The 24635-nt window shown below is 35.4% G+C and overlaps 1 protein-coding gene and 1 long non-coding RNA gene across 4 annotated transcripts in view; both read left to right on the top strand.

Annotated features, from left to right (window-relative positions):
• The window catches only part of LOC149651398 (uncharacterized), a 79723-nt gene that overhangs the window by 7071 nt on the left and 48017 nt on the right, over positions 1–24635 (top strand). The window lies entirely within an intron of this gene.
• On the top strand, positions 8992–10607 carry LOC149651401 (uncharacterized). Of its 2 annotated transcripts, none has more exons than XR_016371194.1 (4): positions 8992–9355; positions 9420–9644; positions 9726–9868; positions 9949–10607. It is a non-coding gene; the product is annotated as an uncharacterized LOC149651401 (long non-coding RNA). The 2 variants fall into 2 exon arrangements; XR_016371195.1 differs by having other exon boundaries at positions 9420–9725; positions 9779–9868.

The raw sequence follows: 24635 nt of genomic DNA, 5'->3' as shown, positions 1-24635 counted from the left end.
ATGTATGATGAATATTAACAATGCGAATAATGTATCTCTCCGCTCGTTGAACCTTGTGCACAACTAGTACCTAACCTGGCTACCAGCAACCAATGAAATTACAGTTAAAAAGACGTCAGAATTATGAGGTGTGGCGTATAGTATCTTTAATTTTATCTTACCAATACCATAGGCCCATACGGAAGAATGATACTTATTGAAAGTATTATAGCGTTATGCAACAATCCAATCTTAGTATCCAAGTTAATTTATTTATTAAAAAAGAAAGAAAACCGGTTTTATGAAGACTTTTACCCCTCAGCTACCTTTTAATGAATTCTTTTCAGAATTTCAAGATTTGTTTTAATTAGTTTTCTCTTTCCTCATTTATTATTATGATTATTTTCTTGACATAATTAATTCATATTTTAATTTCTAATGCATTAGACTCCCTAATGGCAAATCCTGGCGTTTTAGGGTATTAGAATCTATGAACAGATAACATCGCGTGCCATTACTAGCCCATTTAAATTTTTTACTAACTTAAAATTTTGAAACTGGCACTCTAAATATATTTAAAATTTATGAAATTAAGGAGTATTTTATTTCTTTTTCAAATGCATTACCACTATTCAAAATAGCCACGTTTTTTGTTTTATTACTGAAAATTTCAGCTTTGCACTCTAAAATTAACTAAAAACTTTTCTTTAATTAATTTAACCGTTAGAGTATCTTCTATATAGGACAAGTCTTCCCTAAGTGGTCAGTGTACTTACTGTTTGTACATTCTAAGCTATCAACCCACTTAACCACGCCTTCCCCCAAGAGACCAGTTACGTAACCTCACCCAACGGTGACAAGAGCTGGCATCAAACTTTTAATTAACGACAACGAGCCCCGAAGCAAAGCGGCTGCCTGACTTAAGCTATCTGCCGAGTTATACGTATCAAGTAAACAAACTCAAGTTAAACTATATACGTCATATATCTGGGATTAATTAGGACGATGGTTTAAGCGAGTAAGCCTTTTAGATATGTCTATTAATCATGCATTTTAGTTGACATACCATTCAATTCAGTTCAAATGTCAGTGTGGTGAAATGACGACATCTGAAGGTACCAGTTAAATATGATTAACTTTAATTTGGTTTTGGAGATAAATAATTTTAAATTGACAAATGCATTAAATTTTCCAAGACGGGTAAACCAATCAAGAGTTAAAGTTAGATTTCTCTACTGAAGCTAAGATGACTTCTGACCCTTTGCGTTGGTTTGTCTACAAGTAATTGATGGAATTGTCTATTCCATTGAAAATGGCTTTAAAAATCAGCTAGGCCTGGTACCCGCGTTTCCTAAGCCTTAAAGGAGAAATCGCCTTACCAAGCCATTATAATTCAAATATCGTTAGTTTGCTAGTAAAATAACCCTTGCCTTTACCTTACCGAAGTTAGCCGGATTTTCCGCTGGAAATAGTGGACGGAATGGACCTAATCGTTTTAACTCCCCATCCTTCATAGTTTGGGCAGGAATGCATACCGCTAATTGGAATAATGCTTCCCCCTTATATCCCATGTTAATTTCAATGCCGGTTTTGTTATCCCGACCTACTATCCGTCACTCCTCGTAAGTCTGGAGTCTTTCTAACTGTAGTTTCATTGGTTGGTAACAACGCGAGGTCAGGCTCGCACGCAAGGTACGTTAAGAAAATGGCACGTACACAATGATTCCTATTAGCTGTATGCATTCCTAGTTTGGATCATAAGAGGAAGTTGAGATAAGCTCTCTCTCCTCTTCCATTGAAAGGTGCGTGAAAGTCAGAAGTTTCCTTTTTACCCATAAATCATTCTCTGGTACAAAAATAAGGGCCCCTATGGTCATTGGTCAGCGGTCAAATTGGCTGCCTATCGCTCTAGAAAAGTTTTAATTTAACTTATGCTCCAGTTATGATCCGGCATATATATTTTCCATAATGCTATTAAGAATAATGGCTTACTTTTTCCGAAAGAATTATTTTACGAAACATTTATCAAAGATACAGATCGCCATCGTCCAAGAGAACTTTGCTTGACCTCAAGAAAATGCTTCTTAGTTTATTTCACTGTTCCTTTAAGGGTTCGAGTCGTTAATTGAATCCATATAATCAATCAAGTATACATAATCTTTTAAGGTCATAACCTTTCGTTAGCCAACTCTGTTATGACAGTAATTACCCTGAAGTAACAAATTGCGAGCTTAAGTTCCAATAATGCCTCCCTCTTCGCCTGCCTTTGATCGAATATTAATTTCAAAGTTAAATTTCATGAGATTAAAATTTAAAAAAAAAAATGTTCTTTCATCAAAGCGTTTATCATACAATAGATTCTGAAAAGCTTGTAGTATTCTGTTCGATTCAGTTCAAAATCCGAAGAGATGCTAAAGTCACAAAGTACTGGCAACCATTAAGCGCATGCGCAGTTAAAGTTAACAAACTGGGGAGGGGGAATTTCTATAGTCCCTTGAGTGCACATTGTCTATATTGAGGGACATTTCAATAGAATGTTCTGCCTTCTATTAGCAAGTTATTAAAGGTGAAATGATATGTTATGGTGCAAAATGACTTAGTTTGTAGCTATGAGCCTTGTTTTATCAGTTCCTGATTATTTAAACCTTAACCAGAGCTTTACATTTCGCTTCAGGGACCCTAAAAGACCCACCTATATAGACACTTCAAAAGTTCAAATTTTATTTTGTCAAACGCTATATACTTTTTCAAAGTGGTTTTTTTATTTGATCAGTTATATTCGGAATAAAAAGCCCAAAAATCGACTATATGGAAAGAACCCACAAAAAAACCTCGATATAAAAGAGGACCGCGTAGGAAAAATTGATAAAACGTTGAATTCGTCTACTGAATTCAATGATGCCTGGAAACGCAGCGCCATTTGTACCAGAATTTCCTAAAAAATTTGGTGAAAGGATTTCAGATAAATTTCACATATTTTCCTTTTGAGATGTGAAACCAATTCTAGCAATTGAACAAAATTATGTAGAGGCAAACAATGATTCCAGTTACCTGTATGCATTCCTGGTATAATTGGTATGGATTTACACGACCATATCTTAATTAATATGTGATCACGTCAAACAGTGCGACGCAAATTAAGGTGGAGATTACGGTCACGTATTGCATAAGTTTGGTTTGCAAGTACTAGTTCAATTTCGCCACTAGCTACTGTAAATCCTTTTCAAATTTCCTGGCATAACACCATCGTATTAGACTACTCGGCTATGGAGGTTTCCAACCTGTATAATGCAATGCATTTCTTCTAGTATAGCATTAAAATCGGGTTTATTGCAATTTTATTACGGTATTTCTTTTTATTAGAGCCCGAGAAAGAGCATTACATTTTTTTTAAAGAATAAATAAGCTAGTATAACTTGCTCGAATTCCCGGGCTTTTTACATTATACTTGCTTAAATATTCATAAAGAGAAACGATAGTATATTTTTAGAACTAAATTATACATAAAGGGGTAGCTGGTTTCTATGGATGTAGTTAGGCCTTGGCCTTTTCAATAAAGTGCATTAGGCTTAAGGGAGTGTTTGAATCATCTCAGTATATTTTACAATCAATAACGTCCGATTTCATTTGAAAGATATTTTTACAAATTTGTTTGTTCATAATTTCCCTAAATTATCCTTAAAAGCCCGCAAACTTTATTAAAATGAAAAGTTAATTTTGTGATATAACCAACCGGGATGGATCGATTACACCTAGCTTGAAGCGGTGCTAGCTTTGAAATAAAATTTGGTATTACCATGATAGTAATTCTAATTTCCTTGCTCGATAAGGAGCTTGCCAGTTTTCCTTATTCCCATCTAAGATCCTCAATTGGTAATATTAGTTTATCATTATATGTAACCAAGAAGTGAAAAAGTAGTTTATTAGGGAGAAGGTGTAAATTCGCCACATTTTCCGCTTTATCTCCAGTCCAAACGTAGGTCCGGAGTTAATCCCCGCCTCTAAATTACAACCAGCATCTCATTGGTTCTTGAAAACTCACGTCAGCGCGACGCGAATGACGAAAATTACGTATTTTCCGACTGAGGAGAGGCGAAATAACCCGGCCTTCTTTTACGTCCCCCTTGAATTTTGAAAGGGGGACTGGGATTTTGGCATCTTATACCTTCTCCCTAATAAACTAGATATCACTTCTTGATGTAACCAAAAACCCCAGAAGTCTAAAATTTAAAGAAAAAATAAAAATATTTCGGATAGGCCGGATCTCGTATTTTAAATTCTGAAGAAATTCAGAAAGAGTTTCTGGCAAGTTTTCGAGGAAGTAGCCTGGATTCGTGCAAATATTTTCACAATTGCGGTGAAAGAATACAATCCCAGCCTTTGGGAATTGTTGGGCGATGTTTATCCGAGGGGTACTTCACTCTTGGTTGGTGTTAATATATTTTTCTTTAGTTGAATAATGAAAGATTATGTTCTTAAGACGGTTTTAGAAGTTCTTTACTCAAAATTTATTGGTTTACTGTCAATAGTTAAGCATAAGTTTATAAGTTATGTTTCATAAGTCTGTCACTGGTTACTGAGATCTTGGTCATGAAGTGAGTGAGGTAGGTCATAGATTCGAGGTAAAGCGACGCCTGGTGAGGCGGTCACTGTCAAAGGCTTAGTAATGAAGACTAAATAGGAAGATGGAGGTCCTCCAAAACTAACCGAGTGTAGACACGCAATTCTCGCTTGTCGTTCTCGAACTAGCTCGACCTGTAAGTCTAAGACTAGCATTACGAAGTATAGGACGTGTTATACTTATGGAACATTACTTATTAACTTATGGTTAAGGTTTTATATATTTTTTTTTCGTTGAAGGTTGAAATTTGTTTTAAGTGAGTTACCTCTTGGTAGGTCTCTGTTCTTTTCACAGAATTTCGCAGTGATTTTTTTTCTCTCATAGCAGCTAACTTTCTATTGCCATTTCAATCTTAAGATGGACAATTTTTAATCTTAAATAAGCCAATTTATTACGCTTTCAAGATTGCAACGGAATATACATAGAAAGAAAGACGAAAATTCCAGAATTCTTCACCAAAATTCTCTGGAGACTAAGCATATTTGAATAAATTTGTTGTATATATATAGTTTAAATTTCCAAGATGAAACTTTACCGCGTGTGAAGCCTACACCATTATATAAGAAACCCTTTATATTTGCATTGAACTTGGTTGATTCTCCAAGTGAAAAACTACTGAATTCGTTTATTATATTAGTCTTAGCCTAAGGAGTTTCAATTGAAAATCATTTCAACTAGGAAACGAAACCTTACTAGAACTAGATATCATTATTTCTCCTTAGTTCGATGAAATTTCAATTTTATTCAATTAGGAAGTAAGGTTGAGGCCAGACCGTTCCAAATATTAATATTCCAAGAAACCTAAAGTATTTATTAGAAACCAAAGATATAGTTAACTATACAGGGTGTTTATGATAAGTCTGCCATAAACGAAATGGTGTGTTATTTGGGTAAAACCAAAAGTAAGATAAGGGACTAGAAGTATCTAGGTAACCAAATTCTTCACTTGGCGAAAGTGAATATCCTTGGTAACACACCAACGGTTGGCCCTCTGGTAGCGGTTTCTGAATTTTCCTCCCAAAACGTGAGATGCTCGCGGCGGTAGACAGCCGAACTAGATTCAAGCACTCGCGTCCGCGTTCCGCTGCTTTAGGTTGAGGGGAAGGGGGTAGGAAATATTTTTGGAACTCGATAAATTTTTTCTCTCTAGTGTAGGGGCGATGGAAGCGGCATAAAATCCTCAAATTTGTTCACTTGTGCCAGGATCTATTACCAATGCTAGAGCACATTACTTCTAGTCCCTTATCTTAATTCTGGTAGAACTTAGTGGCAATAAAGACTGAAAGAACATGGGTGTCCTGAAGTTCATCAGTGTTTGGGAGCCTGTATCCCTTTTTCTTTTGACAGTTTTCACTCATTTTGACCCAAAGAACACATCAAAGTTCATCCATAGTGTCACAAAGATCATTTTTGAAAACACATACACGGCCTTGATTTTTATCTGGCCTTTCGCCCTTGTAGGGTTGGTTTAAAAATAAAGCTAGAGATATGTTTAGCTAAGCGTGTAATTAGTTTAGCGTACCTTATTTCTTAGCCATCTAGTAATTTCTCATTCATTGATAAAGTTTGGGACTTACTCGCGCGGTCCTAACCCTTCATGATGCAATTTCAATTTGCAATACCTTAAAAACCTATCCTGACGAAAACCAAACTTCATACTTAAACCCTTGTTCTCAGAGCAAATTACGGGTGGTTTTCTCTGGAGGAAGAAGTCCCTACTGCCTTTTTACCTCTAATTAGTGTCTAATGAAGGCTTGCTTTGGGATTTCAGGTCATTAAGCTTAACCAAGACGCGCCAGCCAAAACTATGTGCGTGGACATTAATTTTTCGCGGGGAAATTTTTGGTTCACTGATTTAGTGGGTAAAAAAATATTCACTGTTCGAAGTAGTTATTTCCGCTATGTTAATCAATGGTTATTAGAGAAGACCGTTGCGGTTAATACAATGAGGAAGTATAGGCTTTTATATATATTTACGTAAAAAGCTCAAATTTTATGAAAAAAATAAAAAATTATGGTACACTGGTGTATTGCGGGTAAAGGCTTTACAGGGGCCGGTAGGAAATACATTATCGGTTTTGCCCCTGGATGTTGGCATTTCATTGGTTTTGGGAAAAAATTTAAAAATTGCTACATTTTGTTTAGTTAGTTCAGAATAAACTGTCCCAACACTAAAACAGTAAATTATAGTCTTTTCAATAGAAAATCTCACTGCGGTCTATAAAATGCTCTAGATTATTTCCTGATTTTTTTTGGAGAACCTAATCAAATTTAAATTTAAATATAGTTTATTGAAGATAATGGAATTGAAATATATTTATAAAAGGCGATAAGTTAATAATTCCTACTAGGCCTAAATGGCGCTTAACTGCGGGAGAGGATTTGCAAGACAAAAGACTCGGGGTAGAACCCCTTTATATGCCGCAAAATAAGTTAGATAACCTTTTAAAATTAAATTCAGCGTATCCAGTAGTAGCATGCATACCGTGACTAAAAGCTATACGGAGTTGGACATTTCCCAAATGAATTTTATATTAACGCGTAATATTTTTACATTTATGGAAAGTTTCCTTCCATTTTAAAAGACAGTACGTGTCGTTATAAAGCCTCGAGGTCACGTAGTTAAATTTTTATATATTATAGACCCTTTTAATTAAAACCTCGAGCTATCTTTACTCAGACTGTTACTAATTACATAGACACGCGTACCCCAAAGGCTTAATTTCTGCAGCTCAATATTATGTCGATTTTGTCGATACTTTGGAAAATTATTAAAGCTCGTGCGGTTTGCCACGAGCACGAGACCCAAAGTAGACAATAAGTTGCGTAGATATTACGATAATCAGGAATGCATACAGTTAATTGGAATCATGGTGTTCCCGTTTCTCCAACGTTAATTTCTACGCGTGTTTTAAGGGCTGGACTTGAGAACTTCTGAGGCCTTTCTAACTGAAATTTTATCGCTAGGTGGCAACGTGAGGTCGGGTTCAACACACAGTGAGATATTTAGTCTAGAAATAAAATTCGTCATACATTATGATAAGTCTAGCTCTTCCCACAAAATTCGTCTAGATATGTTGACTAAAAATGGCTGCACATTGATTGCTATAATTATTTGAATTGAATTAAACAATATTTGAGTAAAATAGATTTTGAGAAAAATGCTCTTTTAAAACCGAATTCGATCATTTTAATAATCTCTAGAAATAAATTTAAAAAAAATTAAAAATAAAGAAAAAAAATTTCATTTAAAGCGGATTTTAATCAATGGCCCGTAAAATAATGCGCCGAAACTTTCCAATTAATTCAGTCTTATCATAAATAACATTATAAAATTAAGTAAGACAATTCCGTAGTTTTTACCCTTCCTTCTATCGCGTTAATTCATTCAACACGAATGTAAATTTTTAGACCACCATCCAAGAAATCGTTAAATTCTTTCAACCATAAAAATCGAATATCGCCTTACACCATCCTTTCCTTTCATTTTCCGAGATGCGGTTGGTTTATATTTTAAAGAAATGGAATTATAGCTAGGTATAGTTGAACGTAGGTACGATCAATTTATACCTACTTACTAAGCCTAAACAGAAATTGTTTCATCAAATAAATTGAAGGCAAGGCTTAACTGGCAAGGGCTTTTTGATTGATATCGGCCGAACCCCCATTCCTATGCGGTTATTGGGCTAGAAATAAGTCGGATTCCGATATATTACTTAGCTGCCTGGAATTTCTGTTGGAGTGTATATACGCTCAATTCGGATATACCCTTATTAGACTCGGAACCTCTTGTATGGGCATGCCCATATCTGGTTTTGACTGAGCACTGACAATTTCCGATTATGTATATACACTTCTATATATACAGTATATAAGCAAGAACCCATATAGGACTTGAGAACGTTCAAAGATTAAATTGGACTTCAGTGCAGCCAGAAGTGAGATGAGACTAGAAGTGAAGGGCTCTAGCATTGGTAGTAGATCCTGGCACTAGTGAACAAATTTGAGGATTTTATGCCGCTTCAATCGCGCCCACACTAGAGAGAAAAAAAATTGGTCGAGTTCCAAAAAATTTCCTACCCCCTTCCCCTCAACCTAAAGCCGCGGAACACGGACGCGGGTGCCTGAATCTAGTTCGGCTGTCTACCACCGCGAGCGTCTCACGTTTTGGAGGGGAAATTCAGAAACCGCTACCAGAGGGCCAACCGTTGGTGTGTTATCAAGAATATTCACTTTCGCCGAGTGAAGAATTTGGTTAGCTCAGTACTTCTAGTCTCATCTCACTTCTGGTGCAGCGTATAGTGATCTCGAGGTTTCTTCCTCCCCCACTCGTGCATCACCGTCATATTCTCAGGTTATATATTTGTTCTTGGTATGATTGTAGGGTTAGGTATACACTGTAAAAAAAAATTGGATTTTGATGTGGTGTATTTGTACCCTTAAAGGTATTTTCTTAAAAAAACACCTTAAGGTGTTTATTCTAACCCTATAGGGTGTCAAAACAAGCCTCAGGGTTCTCTGTTGGTGTGTTTTTGTACCATTTGTAAATATTTTATGTTGTGGAGGGTGTTTATTTATACCTCAAAAGGAATTTTTTACTTGAAAGTCACGTGCGCACGCGCCATCGTGAAATAAATTCGCGCGCGTCGCGTGCCATATTTTTTTAACCCTAAAAATTTCAAACTAGGCTTAGCGACACTCATTTAAGCGACTACGTCCATTTGAAAATTAGTTACGCTCACAAGTCCAACCAAGGTAATAATTATGTGTAATACATTAATATAAACTGTGTGAATTTTAAAAATGTTTCCTATTTCAGACTTGTTTGAATCAGGAGCCATAAAAACTAAAGTTCTGACTAACGGATCTCATCCTTTAAAGTAAGGCAAGCCTTTGGCCAGTTAATTTTAATTTATTCTCTATTTTCAGCCATCAGAAGGCAACTTTTCCGTTTACACTTAGCATTACAAAAAATCATTACTGATGGATTAGTTCATGAATCACAACTTAAGTGATGTGAAATTTTGAAACAGCTAAAACCCAGGTTGGTATGAATTTAGGTATTTTCCACGTAAGATGTGAATGAAAAGAATTGGTCAAAAATTTATTTCCCTGACATGTCCAGGTTTGTATGAACCTGATATGTAAAATTTCATGGAATGCTTACAAAAAATACAGTAAATAGCAGTCATAACATCATGCCTTTAAAATGGAATCTTGTTGTGTAATGTTCTAGAGTGTTGTAACAGGAAAGGATTAAATTTAAATGTGAGTTTGAAAATGTCTAAAAACGGCGGTTTGATATTTTAAGATAATTTTAAATCAGTTCTATAATATTTTCATTGCAGGGTTATATTAATCGTGATGACTTCGACTGAATAATCTTTATTAAGTCAAAAAAGGTCGACCAACTATTCAAGCGGTTTATAATATCTGTTTCTGTGGTGGAAATTTTAGTACAAATGTAACAAAGTCATCTTTCTTTAATCAAATATTTTTTTTCTAAAAATATTGTTAAAAATCTTTGTTTTTGATTTGACTAGAGAAGATTAATTATGGTATAAATTAATTAAATTTTTATATAGGGGTGAGATATCATTAGTTTTTTAATATCTGGTTTCTTAAGAAATAGTTTCTGGTAAGTGTTTAGTTTTTCATAGTACTAAATATTTAGATTATCAGGTTTAAGCTTAATGTTCTAATAATTATATTGTAGTGTGAAATTAATTTATAGGCTTTAAAGTAGCTATTTGTTCAATAAAAATTTAATTTTTATTAATGAAGTATAAATAATTTAAAAATAAATCAAAGTGTTAAAATATTTTAGTCCGAATCTTAATTGACCCCGATAAAGTTAACTATACACTGAAGTTCTTTTAAAGAATTATCACAATAGATACCTCATGGCTATAAAACTATTTCGTCGAAAATAATCACATTTCCTTGCTCAAACTTTTAAACCCCTTTAATTGTAATAAAATGCACCTTAAAATGGAGAAAAATAATATTTTCGGACCCCCGAGTCAAATTTTTAAGGTACGGGAAAATACCTTTAATGGTCTGAAAACGCACCTATAAATGGAGAAAGGGCGCTTTTTGCACCCCTAATTCGAATTTTTGATATCCAAGAAAATACCTTTAATGGTCTGAAAACGCACCCCTAAATGGAGAAAGGGTGCTTTTTCGCACCCCTGAGCCAAATTTTTGATATCCAAGAAAATACCTTTAATGGTCTGAAAACGCACCCCTAAATGGAGAAAGGGCGCTTTTTCGCACCCCTAATTCAAATTGTTGTTGTCCGGAAAAGCACCATATATGGAGTCTATTTATACCCCAATCACTCAAGAAGGGTACATATTTATTCCCTTCTGTTGCTTCAAAGACAAATACTATGTTACTAATATGTACCTATTAAGGCGCGAAAAATTACCCAATGGTATAAAAAAACGCCCCTTATCTAGGGGTTCACATTAATACCCTATATGAAGGGTGCGAATTCATACCTTATATGGTACGTCTGGGGTGGGGGTCGAAAATACCTTTATAGGAGCGTTTCCGCCACATTTTTTTTTACAGTGTACTCCTATAGAACTCCCGCTGGGAAATCCAATATCTCTAAAAGGAAGTGACGTGTGTGGGATCGGAAGTGACAGGGAAATATGATACTAGATATTTGATTAATTTCAGCCGTGCTATGAGTCTAATTAGGTTCGACATATTTATTTGCAATCCTTGAATTTGTCATTAGTTAATTGGAATTAGACCTAATTTGGTTGATGGTGTTTTCAGAGCATTTTGATGCTTCAGTAAGATATTTGCTAGGTATAGTTTAAAAGAACTATTTACAGGAAGACATACAGCTAATAGGAATCTTTGTGCCCCAATATCTTCAACGTTAATTTCTAGGCTGTTTTTGAGAACTTACTATCCGTCACGCAGGCCTCATAATTCTGACGTCTTTCTAACTGTAATATCATTCGTTGGTAGCACCGCGAGGTCAGGTTCAACTGGCACAGCGAGATAGATTATTGGCGAGGTAGAATTCGTCATGCATAATGATTAGTCTAGCTCTTCTCACAAAACCCGTCTAGATACCTTGAGAGAAATGGGTCTACACTATGATTGTAGACGCGAAGATATAATACTTCAAAGTGCTGGCCAAAAAAAAAAGACAATTTCATGGCATAGGAAAGTGACTGTTTTAAGCCCTTTTTTAAAAGAACTCAAAAATATTTAGTATCGTCAGGGATAGATTTAATTTTAGAAGTAGGAATGGAGAACAGAATAATCTGGGCGCGCGTAAAAGTCCCGGACCCCCTTCCACGGGACGGAGGGTATGAATGAAGAGGCGGGTCATAGCGACAGAGGTAAAAAGAAATTGCGTATTTTTCGCCGTCGCCGTCAGCAACGTCATCAAAACGTAGTTTAAGTCAGCCAATAAGATAATTTAAACTCTTCGTTACGTGTTGGAGGGAGGGGCTCTAAACTGGGCTATGAGTTGGACTGAAGTAAATACTAACCGTTCTACATTCCTACTTCTAAAATTAAATCTATCCCTGGTATCGTTTAATACTGTAGAAAGATTTCCCGGATTTCTGTGGAGCTTGCAATACGGCAATTGCGTATGTGAGTTGAGAGTAGTGAAAAGGCACTATGTTTTTGACAAATGGCTTGTTTTTCGAGCTCGGTTTAAAAGAAGGGGTAAAGTAAATTGTTCGTAAACGATGCTAAACAATAGTTTAACGAGGCTTAACAGTTATCTTCCGTCAAACAGCTTCGCAACATGTAGCAACTCAAGACAGATCAATCATTACCGTGTTCTTTCAAAAGACAGCTCGAGGACCCCACTAAAGAGTAGTTACTTTTTTTACAACGTTCCCTGTAGTATAGCCTTAAGGATAAATTTAGCCTTAGAGCCATAGGAAACCTTACAAAGCCTCAGCAAGCAGCCTTAAAGACATCTGAAAGAAAATCGCTACCTTGACAAAAAATAATTCTTTCAGAAACTAAACCATAGCTTTCTTAAATAAAAACTGCGGCTTTTTATCTTCAGGTGAGTATTAGAGTCTTTTCTGGTCAAAGGGAACATAACACGTGTTGTAATGTCAAAGTGATAATAATAGGAGCGTTATACAAGGCTAATAACTATTGACAGGCCAATCTCTTTGTATTACGTTGATTAAATTATGTTTAGGTCAGATTTAGATGTTTATAATATATAGATTCAATAAATGAGGTGTAGAAGGAGGTTATAAGCTTCTGATTAAGGTTTGGTTCTGTAAAATCAAGAATGAATAATGGTTAATTTAGGAATCATTAATTTTAAGTCCCTTAAATGATCGAATAATCATGTTTACATGCTTTAAATCGAGAATTAATCATGTTTACAAGCTTTAAATCGAGAATTAATCGTGTTTACATGCTTTAAATTGAGAATTAATCGTGTTTACATGCTGTAAATTGAGAATTAATCGTGTTTACATGCTTTAAATCGAGAATTAATCGTGTTTACATGCTTTAAATCGAGAATTAATCGTGTTTACATGCTTTAAATCGAGAATTAATCGTGTTACATCCTTTAAATTGAGAATTAATCGTGTTACATCCTTTAAATTGAGAATTAATCGTGTTTACATGCTTTAAATTGAGAATTAATCGTGTTTACATGCTTTAAATTGAGAATTAATCGTGCTTACATGCTTTAAATTGAGACATAATCGTGTTTACATGCTTTAAATCGAGAATTAATCGTGTTTACATCCTTTAAATTGAGAATTAATCGTGTTTACATGCTGTAAATTGAGAATTAATCGTGTTTACATGCTGTAAATTGAGAATTAATCGTGTTTACATGCTGTAAATTGAGAATTAATCGTGTTTACATGCTTTAAATTGAGAATTAATCGTGTTTACATGCTTTAAATTGAGAATTAATCGTGTTTATATGCTTTAAATTGAGAATTAATCGTGTTTACATGCTTTAAATTGAGAATTAATCGTGTTTACATGCTTTAAATTGAGAATTAATCGTGTTTACATGCTTTAAATCGAGAATTAATCGTGTTAGCATGCTTTAAATCGAGAATTAATCGTGTTAGCATGCTTTAAATCGAGAATTAATCGTGTTAGCATGCTTTAAATCGAGAATTAATCGTGTTAGCATGCTTTAAATCGAGAATTAATCGTGTTAGCATGCTTTAAATCGAGAATTAATCGTGTTAGCATGCTTTAAATCGAGAATTAATCGTGTTAGCATGCTTTAAATTGAGAATTAATCGTGTTAGCATGCTTTAAATTAAGCAGTTAAAGCGATAGATAATAAACTTTCACCTTCTCTTTCGTTGTATACAATTCCCTCGGGACAATTTATATCGAAACAGTTTATTGAAAATCGTTCCTGAGAAATTTGTCCCTCCACCCTGCAGTGAGATTCAAGCGCCTGGCACTACTTTACTTCCTACGAGGTTTATACTTACGTATCATTACGCTGGAACCTTTCTATTTCGTAAGGAAAGTAAAAGAAACTAAAGGTTATGGCACATATCAGATAGGTATATATCTAGGGATTTAAAAAGGACGCTTTTCATTGGATAAAGAAATAAATAGATCTTCCCTATTGGCTGGAAGACGACTCGGAGCTTAGGGATTTAGTTATAGCGTCTTTTTCAATAAGATACTTTAGGTGTAAACAAAAACCTGACGCTTCCAGTCTTCTCAAGTGTTGAACGATGCCCTACTTTTTATATATCTATATATATTTTACCGGGAATACATAAAGCTAAAAGGAATTATTGTGACCCCCATATCCCCCATGCTAATTTCTATGCGGGGTTTGTGGGCCGGACTTGAGAAATAATCTGACATGCCTCATAATTGTGACTTATTCTAGGAGTAATTTAATTTCTTTTTGCGAGGTCTGGTTTAACGTTCAGGTAAAATTCGTTCATACATCAAGAAGTGATACCTAGTTTACTAGGGAGAAGGTATAAGATAATAAGATGCTTAAGTATTCGCGCGCCATCCCCCTTTCAAAATACAAGGGGGGACGTAAAAGGTGGCAGGGCTATTTCGCCTCTCCTCAGTCGAAAAATACGTAGTTTTCGTCATTCGCGTCGCCCTGACGTGAGTTTTTGAGAACCAATGAGATGCTAGTTGTAATTTAGAGGAGGGATTAACTACGGACCTACGTTTGGACTGGAGATAAAGCTGGAAAGGTGGCGAATTTATACCCTCTCCCTAGTAAACTAGATACCACTTCTTGTTCATACAAAGTCCGGCTAGATACGTTGAGTGAAAATGGGGCTACACAATTATTCCAATTAGCCGTATGCATTCCTGGTTTTACCAATACCGGTAACCTTGATGTTATCTATTCCTTTATATCAAAAATATAGTAACTTCAGACTGTGTATTTGTTTTACTTAAAACCTTTTGGGGTTAAACTCGTGGCTCAAGGTTGAAAGGTGCTCGCGAACTTTGAGTTTAAAGATTATCCCTAAAAGATGGAAAGGTTTTTGAAAAATGTACTTTGAAGTTTTTTATCTTTATCTATGCCAGACTTTATCCCAAAAATAAAAATTGGGTCTCGCCCTATCTTTTTTTTTTTCTTTTGAATTATGACCAAGATGATTTTTTTTTGGGTTTAAAGGAGGAACCTCGCAAATTTGGGCGTTTTTTAAAAATATATTTAAATTCCGCGAGGTTTACTTAAGGTTCAATGCGACAAAAATGTAAAATTAAAACAAATCGTATTTAATTTAGAAATTAATTAAAACTTTTTCTAAGGTTTCTGAATGAAATACACTACAATCAAATCCGTCAATTTTTAAGGCAGTTATAAAATTTCTTATATCAGTGCAAATTTTCTAAGACAAGCAAAAAATAATCGTTAAAATGTCGTTAGAAATCTTGGTCCTATCGTACCGTCTGTTCTTCTGGGTAATTTAACGTGAAACTGTCTAAACCACAAAAATGTTTGCATCTCAAGACATATTTTTTCTTTAAACTGCTAAGAAGATTAAATTTTATTTAAAAAACCATTTCGTTAGAGAAAACACGTGTTAATTCCCTTTAGGTTTCCCGCATTTTCTGACAATTTTTTTTCTTTTCCTCATCAAAAAAGGTCCAAATAGTTTTTGAATTAAAGGTTAAAGTTCAAGGTAAAAATTAAGGAAAAAATAAAGGTTCCCAAATACCGATTCTCTTTGAAATGAAATGTTCCTTTTTATAATTTTCGCTTGTTGAATTTAATTAAACTGACTTTTTTTACTAAATTTAAAATAAGTAATTCGAATATAAAATTATTTAAGAAAAAATATTCAAAAACCGTGGACGGATAATCTAATAAACGTACGAATTGCGAAACGTTTCCGCAAAACATTTTCCGCAAATACTTATTCTTATTGCGCGGTAGAACTTTTTCCCTTCGAGCAATCCGTTATGAATTGATTAACTTATATCATGAATATTGCACACCATAAGGTAACTGAAGCGTAACCTTATTCACTTCAAATTCTTCAATACTCATTGTAATAAGGATTAAGTTAAAAAAAAATTAATTAGTTATTTCAAATTCTTTTTCCCATTTTAATAACGATTCCAAATATGCATGGATGGAATGCGAATCAATTATAATTCAATCCTGAATATTAATCATTCCTTTGTTAGAAAATGGGATATGAATTATTAAATATAATTCTTTTCAAATTCAGTACTGATTTAATTCGGGAAAAATTCTTGAGGAATTTGTTTAATCATTTCCTGAATGTTAACTATGTGAAATTTCTTAGAAATGAGAGGGGCGGGACACTTCTGGTTAGGGTTTTGTTATGAACAAAGTAAAATGATTGAGTCAGGTTAATCATTATGTAAACATACAATCACCATTTTATTAATATAATCAAAAGGAGATGATCTAAAAGGACATAGCTTTCCAGCCTAGGAATGAGGGTATTGTGTGTCAGGTTCTCTCTAACGAACGTCTCATCTCGAGTGTTCCTAAAACTTGATATCCCAAGGCTAGGCCGAATGTATTTACTGTAGAGTAAATGGTAGTTGAACACAAAAAGTTTTTCTCTACTAACATTTTTTCTCGGCGCCAACTAACATCAGCCGCAGAAAGCTGGGTCTCACTAAAAAAATTCCACCCCCCTTAAAAAATGTACGAAACTTCAATTTTTGGATTGGAGGTTGGGTCCGCTTGTGGTGAGTTACTCAGCCAATTGAGAGACGGAGATCTTATAAGACGATCGGAGTTTACGTTATGGCAGGGCAAGTTACGAATAAGGAATCGGGTGTAAATGTTTTAATTTAGAAATGGATAAAAGGCTCTCAAAACAAACTCAGAGTATTTCCGCGACAGAAAAATATAATTTCGTCGGCTTTCTTTAAAAACGTTTGCACTCCACGTACACGATACACCGTTGCCATAAAAAACGCAAACACCGTGCACTTGGATGAACCCTCCATGCTTGAACTTACTCGTTTTAAAAAATTAACCCCGCCTGTTTTACTTCACTCTCCACCGCTGTGGAGCGCTGCTTCAAAAGCTCGTTCTCGGTCGTGGCCGATATTTTAGAAATTTTATTTCTCCATTCACGCGAGCTCCGTTGGGAACTTTAAAAAGCTTAACGTCAGAACTTTCAGACACAGAGGCTACGGCAAAAAATCTTACATACGAACTTGGTGTAAGATTATTCTACTTGTGATATAATCTAAACATGTTTGAACCTTTCTAAACCTTCAAAGCTAAATCTAAATATTCTAATTGAAACTAAACATTCTAAACCAATCTAATCGTAATTAAATTACATTTGGAATGAGAACGGCCACCTTCAAAGAAAAGTATATGAAACCTTTATCAATCCAACTTTATTCAATACTCATTCAAATATTGATTTAATTCAATGAGAGATTTAACATATTTGGGCATTTATACATTCATTCCAAGTTTCTTGGACTTTTTCCTAGGTCTTTAAGATTTTAGCATATAGCTATTGGCGATTATTGATCGTTTCAGGAGGAAAATGGTCGCAAAAGGTGCATTTTTTATACCTTCTTCCCCGCTATTTCCACTTGCCTGGTTATTATTATCTCTTCGTCATGCATGCAGCACTCATCGCGTCGAAGCTCCTATTTTTTTTTAACACACGTACACTACACTACGTTGGATAGCCTTTATAAACAAGGTAGAAGCTGAGCGGCCTTTGTAATAATGCTGCCAAAACCCCTTTGGTCCACTCACTGTACGACAACGATAGAAGACCCGAAGAGGCTTCTAAAAGAGAGGATGACACTTGACATACTTTTTGACGAAGGAAGGCCTAAGGGCTGTAGATTTTTAGCTTCACACGCCAAATTTTACACCAAAAAAAGAGAGAAAAGATTCCTAGACCCTTGTTTTACAGAAAAAAAATATAATCAAAATGCCCAAGTGATATCTGGGTTTATGAAAAGTTCAAATTATTAGAGATTGATTTATAACAGGCAATTTTGAAAAACAATAATGTGTTGATTTGGGTTGGTGTTTCACGTGTTGGTACTCTCTAAAAAGAATATTTATTTTACTTGTAAAGGCCCATTCAGACGGAAATTAAAATCTTTGGTTCACGTCGGTGAAGTCGCTTTGCTCAGCACCACCTCGTTAGCGCCTTTTCTTTAGCCATAGCTCACTCGATCATGCCCAACTGACGCTTGATCGAGAGAGCTACGCTTTAGCAGACGATATATGAAATGTTTTAAGATTCTTGGCTCTATTTGTAATTTGGGATTTTAGGCTATTTTAGTATTCAAAAGTCTTGGCTCAAAAACCACGCGACTTGTTTTAAGTCGTCTGCTCTGGCGTCTGATAAGGGAATTAACGTACCGTCGCGACCGACGGTTGGAATGGACCTAAAAACCTAAATACGTGTTTCTGAAGGTGCTTCCAAATTGGGTTTGAAAGGCTCACGTGTCATTTACCCTCTCTTTAAGGAGCACTGTAGGTTCCTAGACTTATAATAAGCGAAACTTGGGCATATAGCCGGCTCTCTTTAGCGGATTGGATATAAATCGATATCGGTGCAACCCCTTCTACTCGTTCCTGTCCCGCTCTCGATTCTGACAGCGCGGCTAGCCGCAGGTGGCGCCCCGATTGGTGCGCCAACTCTGTCAGGTAGAAGTTGCTTCGACGCAGGCACCTATTTTAAGTTTTCTACCGTCTCTAGTCGGCCCTCAACTATTGTATAATCGGCATCTTACCAACTGACCACGTGCTAGGGTACCCACCCCCCTCAAAAGTTTCAATCTCTAAAAACAAGAAAGCTGCTGAGAGAACCCTGGACAGTGAGTTACGTGGTCGGAGTTGAGACATAATAGACGTGTTCCTTTGCTTTTTCTTTCAATTTACTAGAGGGGACAACCACGCCAAGTGAATATTTTAATAGTGAATACCCCTTTTTCAATCAAGTGCGGCGTAGTCTGTGATTCTTTTTAAGTTTTCATGTTTTATTTAGATTAGGCTTAGGCTTAGGTTTTCATTCGTGTCACGTGCCTGCATGACTTTGGAGGTTAGTCTTAGCGAAGTTAACGTAAACTTCAGTTGCAATCTACCGAGTATCGCTTGAAGATGGACAATTGTTCATTGCACGCGGGAAAATTATAGACTAAAAATAGACTTAGAAAAAAATTAATGACAATGTTTCTAGAAGTTTCTAGTTGTTAGATTCACTAAAAACAATTTGAAACATTTCATCATTAGTGACTCGGGCTGAAAATTTATTCAAATCAAAATAGTTTGCTGACAATTATGGCTTTTAGTGAAAACGTTTAAACAGCGCAACTAATCAATAAGTCAAGAACAGTCGCTGAAATAATCCTCGACCTAGAAACTTAGTTAGAAAATTAGTTCATATTTATTTTTTTGTTGGAAATTTCGAGAAAGTATCGGTTTACTTTCGAACAGCGTGTGTAATGAAAGTCAGTGTAGCGGCTTTCAGAGCCACATCGGACCGTCGTATGGCTTCTTTACGTCAAGCGTCATTTAGTTCGGGAGGTGGTGGCAGTCAAGACTCTCACCGTAATCCCAGTTTCGAAGGCCTTTCTTCGTTGACCCCGTTACAATCTCAAGCTACTTGTTCAAACACCGGGTACTTGCCGCCACCAAGTACCCCCGTCTATCACGCGAATAGACGATTATCACCCATCTGGGGAGACAGCGATGGCAGTAGCAGTAGCGATGGACAGGTAATGAAAACTAAAATAATATACGCACCATCCACTTAGAGAAATGCAAATAACACTAAACTAGACCAAAGTTACGTGTAGATCAAATAGTTTCTTAAACCTGAAATATAGGGCGGAACAATTTTTTCCGCGTGCAATATCACTATCACTTTATACTCGCCTTTGGTTCAGTTTAGAATTTAGCGAAGTAAGCTTAAAGATAACGAATATATTTCCATAAAATTGAGAGGAAAAAGGTTGCAACCGCTACTATATGTTCTTACGGTATTTTCCCCCTGAACAACGTATATCCTATTTGTCTGTTTTAGACTAATTGCTTTTGCCTCGCGCGCGTTAATTGGTTCGAAGAAAGCTCGCGGATAACCCGAGCTCACCAAAGGTACGTCTCATTAAATCTTAACAAAAAGATTAGCTCTTCTATTCTACGCGCTTTCCAAATGAGTAAACCCTATAGCTAATTAATAGAATAGGTATTTTTTTTAATTAAAGATAATCCGGTCTTTGATTAATTTTTTTAGCGTAATAGCGTGTCTCTAAATTTCACTAAGAAATGGTAACAAAACTAAATTAAAAGAAGGTTATGAAATGCACGAGTAGTTATGTACCATGGAGTAAAGTCACCGGAAATACCTTCCAATATATTCTGTTGAATTTCTCCATAATTGAGGTCTATTTCGAGACACGTTGGTCTATCCACATTGTCGCGAGCTCCACGTGCAGCTTCATTATGTAATAATACGAGGCCTTTTCATCGTGATTGGGGCTGGAAACTTCCCTATGTAGATTGAGCCTTGTTGTAGAGCCTTTATGGTTTTGACTGATGTACAAGTTTGGCTATTACCAAGCGTCTGAAATTAATTTTAACAAATTATCCGACCTCTTTTAATGATTGAAGAGCATCAGGCGTGTTTAATTCAGCCTTGTCTAGCTCAGTAGGGCGCGAGGAATCTTTGAAATTAAGATAAAGCTTTGTGTATGTCCCAATCTCTAATAGGTTTTGCGCATGCAGTTTCGACTGCATTTAATGAGCATCAAAGTGACTCTTCCGACCTCCTCCTCTCCCCCTTCAGCTCAATTACATTTTGAAGACGCTCGATCTCTCAAAAGGGGGTGATATTTCAGCCTAGAATTAACGATATTTAGAATAGCAAACCATGCATGCACGCGTATGATCTTTAACTTATGACCCTCGTTTATAAATAAAACCGTAAGACCTTGCCAAGGCCGCGGCGCTTTATGGGCGATGATTTATTTTATAAAACATGTTTATATAGATGGTAATGTATCTTTATCGTTACCGTTCGTGAATTATTCATGAGAATAACGGGTGTTTTTATGAAACGGAATCAATAAATAGGTTTTTATCGAGGTTCAGAAAATAAATGTACACTGTGAAACATCGAACACCTATGTATTGCGGGCTAAAACTTTACAGGGGCGCCCACCCTGACTCGTCCATACCACATTATCTGGACCGATAGGTCTCAAGACTTCCGTCCCCCGCTGCCACCACAAACATTTGCGCATTTTGTTGGACTTATTAACTTCTGCTGCGCTCCCCCAATTGTAGGGAGCCGCCCTGTTTCAAAAGGGCGTACCATTGTACGGCGAACAATTAAACCTGTAAACCTGTAGAGAGGTTTGCCCCTTCATGATGGGCTTCACTCTTATAATAATTATTTTAATAAAAATAAAAATAATTAATATTAATACATAAACGATAATTTTCTTCATCTACAGTCAATAAAAACATTAATATATATATATATATATAAAATTTAATTATACTGATAGATAAATTTTCCTCGAACACGTATGTATTGCGGGCTAAAGCTTTACAGGGGCTCGTACAATATACGTGGAGCGGTTTGCCCCTGCAAGATGGCTTCACACTTAAATTTTAAATTATTATTAATAAAAATAATAACCATTTTAATAATAATAATTGATATTAATACTGGGGATAAATTATCCTTAACGATAAATTTCTTCATTTGAAGTCAAGAAACAAATATTTTTTAAATCCCCGTCCAAAAAATACTGTACAGTAGTGATTATATTCTCTTGTTTTCTGGGATATTTTGACTCCATCACCACATCATGATAAACATCATCAGGATGTCTTTTATTTTTGTAAACGAAAACTTTGGGAATCGAATCAACTTTGAAATTTTTCAAACAACCCCCTTGGCTCTTTTTCGTGTTAAAAACTGAAAAACTCGTCAGCCGAGGTGGCTTTCTCAAAATGGAATTTTACCAAGAACCCTTTTCAACAATTTTTGACTCGAGCCTTTAAAGCCCTTCTTTTTGACCCTTTGGGAATGCATTTTTTGGAGGGTGATAGCGTCTTTGGCTTTGAGAATTTTATTATAAATTTCTTCTTGGGTTTCATAGCTTAGGGCAAATATGTTGTCAGGTCATCTCGTGTCTCGAGCGAAATGACCTTTGACTTCCAAAAGTTGACTAGTTTCACGAGCCCGATACTTCAAACCTTGGAAAAAGGCGGAAAGAAATTTCATGTCTCAAAGGGTGTATAAAGGATATATAAAGCTTATTTTGCCCAAAGACAATCTTTATCATCGGTTGAATTGCCCATGAGACTTATATATTTACAGGTACAAAAAAGTCGCTCGTAAATCGACCCATCCCCCTACAATATGATAATCTTGACCTTTGACCTATGAATTTTGGAAAACCATCTGGAAAGAATTAAAATATACTTTGAAGTTCTCATTATAAAGGTCTAGAAATGAATTCGTTGCGTCTCAAATAGAATGCTTTTAGTCCCATTTCAATTTAGTTATGAAATATGATAATCTTGACCTTTAACCTATGAAATCTTTACTTAAAAATTAGATTATGTGAGCTATTTTTGTAACTCAAAAAGCCAAGCAATTTATTATACACGCGGCGAATAACCTTTCAAAATAGAAAGTATATAATTTCACTTTTATTGAACGAGAAACACTGCGACTAAACCTAAAATTTAGGTAGTAGCTTTCTCTGAATTCTGATTGGCACTCTTTGGAATTGAAATCGGTTACCTCATTTCTCGGACAATCTTTCTTGACACTACAACTTGTTAGAAAAAACGACATGATCGCCTTCTACGCTACAGTCAAGTAACGTTTACATTCGGCATAGGTCATGGGTTGGTTTTCGTTTAAGTGCAAAGACCCACGAAGAAGCTAAGCCTTGGTTTTTTTCTATCTTCTGGTGTAACCAAGCATCCAGATGTAGCGCGAAAAAAACCATTGGGTTCAGTCAATTTTGGTGGGGGGCAAGAAACCAGGGTTGAAATCCCAAGGTCCCATCAATCAAGTATCGGCAAAGATCGATCAAATCGATGCAAGCATCCATCGATTGAAAAAAACCAAGGCTTAGCTTGTAAAAAAATCCGTATTAAGATCGATGGATAGGACTAACCGATTTCTACCAGGATTTTTTTTTCTAAATGGGAAAACGTCAAATGTCAAACTGCCAGGTTAAAAGACACCATTAGGGTTTAGTGTAACCCTTACAGTTTAAATATCGTTATGATATTAAGGAAGTTTGAAATATTAGGCTTAGCTCATTGATGGTCATTGCGCAAACGCGATGTGAAATGACGTAGTGTATTTTAGGCGCATTTCTTCAATCTATTGCCGGCTTCTAATCATGCAAGAACATTTAGTAGAACTTATGTTAGCTTTTGATATGAGTTTTTTTTTGTGGGAAAAAAAGGTATTTTTAGAATCCATTTTATATTTTATTAAACTTCAGTTTAAATTGAAAAAAAGAAAGAAAAATAATCATTTCCAACAGTTGTCACTTACTATATTAGGATAAAATTTTAGCAAATAAATTTTTTTTCCAAAAGTTTCAAACAAAAATTAAAAATCAATATTCAAAATTTGTTTTTCTTGGATTCGAAATTTCTTTTTTTATTAAATTATTTTCAAGGAGAACTCTCTTCATTCGGAGTCTACGTTACAGTCTTGAAAGGGCCGTATTTTCCCGGTTTCTATAATAGGTTTTCGCCCATTTCAAGGTTGAACTACGAATATATAAATACTTTACCGATTTAAAATTGATTTCTCAAAAAGAGAGGGAGAGAGAGAGAGAGAATGTCCATATTTTGTCCCCCTTGAGAAAAAAGTCAGAAGGTTGAAGAAAGAAAAAAGAACAAGAGCTTCTTAATTCATTTTTCGATAACTGTTCCTTTTTATGTTTAAAAGCTTCGAACGAATTTTGAACCCGTAAACTTAACGCTTTCTTGAACCTTTTCACCGAATTTTTGTGAATTATTATTTTTTTTCTTCGATCCAACAACGACTCGAAGTTTCCATCCAACAAATGATATTTTTCATTAAACAACTCCAGTTGACGCAAAGGCTGCTGCCTTTTCCTAGAATACCTCGCGTCTATTATAGTAACAACTCTGTCTGTCTGATAGTAACACTCTGACAGAATCTAGCTTTTCAAAACATGATAACAAACTTAAATAATAGCAGGGTGAAGGACCCTTTTGAGAAAATGATTTCGCAATAATTCCAATTAGCGGTATGTATTCCTGGTCTGACATTTATCCTAAACTTTCCTCCATCATCAGCAGTACACAGCAACATTTTCTTTAAAATAAGAGTTGTTACGATCTGTTCCACACTTTATGAACGTTAGACATAGCCGAGTGGAAAGTACTTCAAAAATAAATGGTCCAAATGTGATGGCCATAAACCGAGAAGGAATCGAGAATTCTAAAAATACAACATACGGACTGAACCGCAATTCAAAGAATTAGAAATGGCAAGGCTTAATTTCAATTTCATTGCGC

Source organism: Phalangium opilio, unplaced genomic scaffold (genome assembly GCF_054372755.1).
Source record: "Phalangium opilio isolate 3A_F unplaced genomic scaffold, DU_Popi_V2 ptg000082l_1, whole genome shotgun sequence".
Lineage (NCBI taxonomy): Eukaryota > Metazoa > Arthropoda > Arachnida > Opiliones > Phalangiidae > Phalangium > Phalangium opilio.
Note: the sequence above shows the minus strand (reverse complement) of the source record. Positions and strands in the feature narration are given on the sequence as shown.